A 5,000-nucleotide genomic window follows, 5' to 3' on the forward strand; every position below is an offset into this window, starting at 1 on the left:
CCAGCCTGGCAACGACCGATCTTGTCTGATCTCGGAAGCTAAGCAGGGTCGGGCCTGGTTAGTACTTGGATGGGAGACCGCCTGGGAATACCAGGTGCTGTATGCTCTTTTGCTCATTCAATTAGAAACTGACATCTTGCAATATGCACAAGTAGTCCTTCATGAAAGGGGCTGGAAGCTGTTTTCATTTTGACACGAGAGAGAGAGAGAGAGAGAGACTACCTTGCATTGTGAATTGCTAAATCTGTATATGGATAAGTAGCCTATGGTTGTCAACTTATTTCGTACGGCCATACCAGCCTGGCAACGCCCGATCACGTCTGATCTCGGAAGCTAAGCAGGGTCGGGCCTGGTTAGTACTTGGATGGGAGACCGCCTGGGAATACCAGGTGCTGTATGCTCTTTTGCTCATTCACTTAGAAACTGACATCTTGCAATATGCACAAGTAGTCCTTCATGAAAGGGGCTGGAAGCTGTTTTCATTTTGACACGAGAGAGAGAGAGAGAGAGAGAGAGAGAGAGAGACTACCTTGCATTGTCAATTGCTAAATCTGTATATGGATAAGTAGCCTATGGTTGTCAACTTATTTCGTACGGCCATACCAGCCTGGCAACGCCCGATCTCGTCTGATCTCGGAAGCTAAGCAGGGTCGGGCCTGGTTAGTACTTGGATGGGAGACCGCCTGGGAATACCAGGTGCTGTATGCTCTTTTGCTCATTCACTTAGAAACTGAAATCTTGCAATATGCACAAGTAGTCCTTCATGAAAGGGGCTGGAAGCTGTTTTCATTTTGACACGAGAGAGAGAGAGAGAGAGAGAGAGACCACCTTGCATTGTCAATTGCTAAATCTGTATATGGATAAGTAGCCTATGGTTGTCAACTTATTTCGTACGGCCATACCAGCCTGGCAACGACCGATCTTGTCTGATCTCGGAAGCTAAGCAGGGTCGGGCCTGGTTAGTACTTGGATGGGAGACCGCCTGGGAATACCAGGTGCTGTATGCTCTTTTGCTCATTCACTTAGAAACTGACATCTTGCAATATGCACAAGTAGTCCTTCATGAAAGGGGCTGGAAGCTGTTTTCATTTTGACACGAGAGAGAGAGAGAGAGAGAGACTACCTTGCATTGTGAATTGCTAAATCTGTATATGGATAAGTAGCCTATGGTTGTCAACTTATTTCGTACGGCCATACCAGCCTGGCAACGCCCGATCACGTCTGATCTCGGAAGCTAAGCAGGGTCGGGCCTGGTTAGTACTTGGATGGGAGACCGCCTGGGAATACCAGGTGCTGTATGCTCTTTTGCTCATTCACTTAGAAACTGACATCTTGCAATATGCACAAGTAGTCCTTCATGAAAGGGGCTGGAAGCTGTTTTCATTTTGACACGAGAGAGAGAGAGAGAGAGAGAGAGAGAGAGACTACCTTGCATTGTCAATTGCTAAATCTGTATATGGATAAGTAGCCTATGGTTGTCAACTTATTTCGTACGGCCATACCAGCCTGGCAACGCCCGATCTCGTCTGATCTCGGAAGCTAAGCAGGGTCGGGCCTGGTTAGTACTTGGATGGGAGACCGCCTGGGAATACCAGGTGCTGTATGCTCTTTTGCTCATTCACTTAGAAACTGAAATCTTGCAATATGCACAAGTAGTCCTTCATGAAAGGGGCTGGAAGCTGTTTTCATTTTGACACGAGAGAGAGAGAGAGAGAGAGAGAGACCACCTTGCATTGTCAATTGCTAAATCTGTATATGGATAAGTAGCCTATGGTTGTCAACTTATTTCGTACGGCCATACCAGCCTGGCAACGACCGATCTTGTCTGATCTCGGAAGCTAAGCAGGGTCGGGCCTGGTTAGTACTTGGATGGGAGACCGCCTGGGAATACCAGGTGCTGTATGCTCTTTTGCTCATTCACTTAGAAACTGACATCTTGCAATATGCACAAGTAGTCCTTCATGAAAGGGGCTGGAAGCTGTTTTCATTTTGACACGAGAGAGAGAGAGAGAGAGAGACTACCTTGCATTGTGAATTGCTAAATCTGTATATGGATAAGTAGCCTATGGTTGTCAACTTATTTCGTACGGCCATACCAGCCTGGCAACGCCCGATCACGTCTGATCTCGGAAGCTAAGCAGGGTCGGGCCTGGTTAGTACTTGGATGGGAGACCGCCTGGGAATACCAGGTGCTGTATGCTCTTTTGCTCATTCACTTAGAAACTGACATCTTGCAATATGCACAAGTAGTCCTTCATGAAAGGGGCTGGAAGCTGTTTTCATTTTGACACGAGAGAGAGAGAGAGAGAGAGAGAGAGAGAGAGACTACCTTGCATTGTCAATTGCTAAATCTGTATATGGATAAGTAGCCTATGGTTGTCAACTTATTTCGTACGGCCATACCAGCCTGGCAACGCCCGATCTCGTCTGATCTCGGAAGCTAAGCAGGGTCGGGCCTGGTTAGTACTTGGATGGGAGACCGCCTGGGAATACCAGGTGCTGTATGCTCTTTTGCTCATTCACTTAGAAACTGAAATCTTGCAATATGCACAAGTAGTCCTTCATGAAAGGGGCTGGAAGCTGTTTTCATTTTGACACGAGAGAGAGAGAGAGAGAGAGAGACCACCTTGCATTGTCAATTGCTAAATCTGTATATGGATAAGTAGCCTATGGTTGTCAACTTATTTCGTACGGCCATACCAGCCTGGCAACGACCGATCTTGTCTGATCTCGGAAGCTAAGCAGGGTCGGGCCTGGTTAGTACTTGGATGGGAGACCGCCTGGGAATACCAGGTGCTGTATGCTCTTTTGCTCATTCACTTAGAAACTGACATCTTGCAATATGCACAAGTAGTCCTTCATGAAAGGGGCTGGAAGCTGTTTTCATTTTGACACGAGAGAGAGAGAGAGAGAGAGACTACCTTGCATTGTGAATTGCTAAATCTGTATATGGATAAGTAGCCTATGGTTGTCAACTTATTTCGTACGGCCATACCAGCCTGGCAACGCCCGATCACGTCTGATCTCGGAAGCTAAGCAGGGTCGGGCCTGGTTAGTACTTGGATGGGAGACCGCCTGGGAATACCAGGTGCTGTATGCTCTTTTGCTCATTCACTTAGAAACTGACATCTTGCAATATGCACAAGTAGTCCTTCATGAAAGGGGCTGGAAGCTGTTTTCATTTTGACACGAGAGAGAGAGAGAGAGAGAGACTACCTTGCATTGTCAATTGCTAAATCTGTATATGGATAAGTAGCCTATGGTTGTCAACTTATTTCGTACGGCCATACCAGCCTGGCAACGCCCGATCTCGTCTGATCTCGGAAGCTAAGCAGGGTCGGGCCTGGTTAGTACTTGGATGGGAGACCGCCTGGGAATACCAGGTGCTGTATGCTCTTTTGCTCATTCACTTAGAAACTGACATCTTGCAATATGCACAAGTAGTCCTTCATGAAAGGGGCTGGAAGCTGTTTTCATTTTGACACGAGAGAGAGAGAGAGAGAGAGAGAGAGAGAGAGACTACCTTGCATTGTCAATTGCTAAATCTGTATATGGATAAGTAGCCTATGGTTGTCAACTTATTTCGTACGGCCATACCAGCCTGGCAACGCCCGATCTCGTCTGATCTCGGAAGCTAAGCAGGGTCGGGCCTGGTTAGTACTTGGATGGGAGACCGCCTGGGAATACCAGGTGCTGTATGCTCTTTTGCTCATTCACTTAGAAACTGACATCTTGCAATATGCACAAGTAGTCCTTCATGAAAGGGGCTGGAAGCTGTTTTCATTTTGACACGAGAGAGAGAGAGAGAGAGAGAGAGAGAGAGACCACCTTGCATTGTCAATTGCTAAATCTGTATATGGATAAGTAGCCTATGGTTGTCAACTTATTTCGTACGGCCATACCAGCCTGGCAACGCCCGATCTCGTCTGATCTCGGAAGCTAAGCAGGGTCGGGCCTGGTTAGTACTTGGATGGGAGACCGCCTGGGAATACCAGGTGCTGTATGCTCTTTTGCTCATTCACTTAGAAACTGACATCTTGCAATATGCACAAGTAGTCCTTCATGAAAGGGGCTGGAAGCTGTTTTCATTTTGACACAAGAGAGAGAGAGAGAGAGAGAGAGAGAGACTACCTTGCATTGTCAATTGCTAAATCTGTATATGGATAAGTAGCCTATGGTTGTCAACTTATTTCGTACGGCCATACCAGCCTGGCAACGCCCGATCTCGTCTGATCTCGGAAGCTAAGCAGGGTCGGGCCTGGTTAGTACTTGGATGGGAGACCGCCTGGGATTACCAGGTGCTGTATGCTCTTTTGCTCATTCACTTAGAAACTGACATCTTGCAATATGCACAAGTAGTCCTTCATGAAAGGGGCTGGAAGCTGTTTTCATTTTGACACGAGAGAGAGAGAGAGAGACTACCTTGCATTGTCAATTGCTAAATCTGTATATGGATAAGTAGCCTATGGTTGTCAACTTATTTCGTACGGCCATACCAGCCTGGCAACGCCCGATCTCGTCTGATCTCGGAAGCTAAGCAGGGTCGGGCCTGGTTAGTACTTGGATGGGAGACCGCCTTGGAATACCAGGTGCTGTATGCTCTTTTGCTCATTCACTTAGAAACTGACATCTTGCAATATGCACAAGTAGTCCTTCATGAAAGGGGCTGGAAGCTGTTTTCATTTTGACACGAGAGAGAGAGAGAGAGAGAGAGAGAGAGAGAGAGAGAGAGAGAGACTACCTTGCATTGTCAATTGCTAAATCTGTATATGGATAAGTAGCCTATGGTTGTCAACTTATTTGGTACGCCATACCAGCCTGGCAACGCCCGATCTCGTCTGATCTCGGAAGCTAAGCAGGGTCGGGCCTGGTTAGTACTTGGATGGGAGACCGCCTGGGAATACCAGGTGCTGTATGCTCTTTTGCTCATTCACTTAGAAACTGACATCTTGCAATATGCACAAGTAGTCCTTCATGAAAGGGGCTGGAAGCTGTTTTCA

General features: G+C 47.1%; 12 non-coding genes and 5 pseudogenes across 12 annotated transcripts; all 17 read left to right on the top strand.

The window, feature by feature from the left end:
- Nucleotides 1-106, top strand: part of LOC146239021 (5S ribosomal RNA) — a 119-nt pseudogene extending 13 nt beyond the window's left edge.
- Nucleotides 107-282: 176 nt separating this feature from the next.
- On the top strand, nt 283-401 carry LOC146239022 (5S ribosomal RNA). The gene has a single exon (XR_014738830.1). It is a non-coding gene; the product is annotated as a 5S ribosomal RNA (ribosomal RNA).
- A 188-nt stretch (nt 402-589) lies between these two features.
- LOC146239023 (5S ribosomal RNA) lies at nt 590-708 on the top strand. The gene has a single exon (XR_014735410.1). It is a non-coding gene; the product is annotated as a 5S ribosomal RNA (ribosomal RNA).
- A 180-nt stretch (nt 709-888) lies between these two features.
- LOC146239024 (5S ribosomal RNA) lies at nt 889-1,007 on the top strand (annotated as a pseudogene).
- A 176-nt stretch (nt 1,008-1,183) lies between these two features.
- LOC146239025 (5S ribosomal RNA) lies at nt 1,184-1,302 on the top strand. The gene has a single exon (XR_014738831.1). It is a non-coding gene; the product is annotated as a 5S ribosomal RNA (ribosomal RNA).
- A 186-nt stretch (nt 1,303-1,488) lies between these two features.
- LOC146239026 (5S ribosomal RNA) lies at nt 1,489-1,607 on the top strand. The gene has a single exon (XR_014735411.1). It is a non-coding gene; the product is annotated as a 5S ribosomal RNA (ribosomal RNA).
- Nucleotides 1,608-1,787: 180 nt separating this feature from the next.
- Nucleotides 1,788-1,906, top strand: LOC146239027 (5S ribosomal RNA; annotated as a pseudogene).
- Nucleotides 1,907-2,082: 176 nt separating this feature from the next.
- LOC146239028 (5S ribosomal RNA) lies at nt 2,083-2,201 on the top strand. Its single transcript, XR_014738832.1, has one exon. It is a non-coding gene; the product is annotated as a 5S ribosomal RNA (ribosomal RNA).
- Nucleotides 2,202-2,389: 188 nt separating this feature from the next.
- On the top strand, nt 2,390-2,508 carry LOC146239029 (5S ribosomal RNA). Its single transcript, XR_014735412.1, has one exon. It is a non-coding gene; the product is annotated as a 5S ribosomal RNA (ribosomal RNA).
- A 178-nt stretch (nt 2,509-2,686) lies between these two features.
- LOC146239030 (5S ribosomal RNA) lies at nt 2,687-2,805 on the top strand (annotated as a pseudogene).
- A 176-nt stretch (nt 2,806-2,981) lies between these two features.
- On the top strand, nt 2,982-3,100 carry LOC146239031 (5S ribosomal RNA). Its single transcript, XR_014738833.1, has one exon. It is a non-coding gene; the product is annotated as a 5S ribosomal RNA (ribosomal RNA).
- A 176-nt stretch (nt 3,101-3,276) lies between these two features.
- Nucleotides 3,277-3,395, top strand: LOC146239032 (5S ribosomal RNA). The gene has a single exon (XR_014735413.1). It is a non-coding gene; the product is annotated as a 5S ribosomal RNA (ribosomal RNA).
- A 188-nt stretch (nt 3,396-3,583) lies between these two features.
- LOC146239033 (5S ribosomal RNA) lies at nt 3,584-3,702 on the top strand. The gene has a single exon (XR_014735414.1). It is a non-coding gene; the product is annotated as a 5S ribosomal RNA (ribosomal RNA).
- Nucleotides 3,703-3,888: 186 nt separating this feature from the next.
- LOC146239034 (5S ribosomal RNA) lies at nt 3,889-4,007 on the top strand. The gene has a single exon (XR_014735415.1). It is a non-coding gene; the product is annotated as a 5S ribosomal RNA (ribosomal RNA).
- Nucleotides 4,008-4,191: 184 nt separating this feature from the next.
- LOC146239035 (5S ribosomal RNA) lies at nt 4,192-4,310 on the top strand. Its single transcript, XR_014735160.1, has one exon. It is a non-coding gene; the product is annotated as a 5S ribosomal RNA (ribosomal RNA).
- A 172-nt stretch (nt 4,311-4,482) lies between these two features.
- LOC146239036 (5S ribosomal RNA) lies at nt 4,483-4,601 on the top strand. The gene has a single exon (XR_014740411.1). It is a non-coding gene; the product is annotated as a 5S ribosomal RNA (ribosomal RNA).
- A 200-nt stretch (nt 4,602-4,801) lies between these two features.
- Nucleotides 4,802-4,919, top strand: LOC146239037 (5S ribosomal RNA; annotated as a pseudogene).
- Nucleotides 4,920-5,000: the final 81 nt, after the last annotated feature.

The sequence above is a fragment of the Hypomesus nipponensis genome, chromosome 20 (genome assembly GCF_054491055.1).
Source record: "Hypomesus nipponensis isolate SF chromosome 20, ASM5449105v1, whole genome shotgun sequence".
Lineage (NCBI taxonomy): Eukaryota > Metazoa > Chordata > Actinopteri > Osmeriformes > Osmeridae > Hypomesus > Hypomesus nipponensis.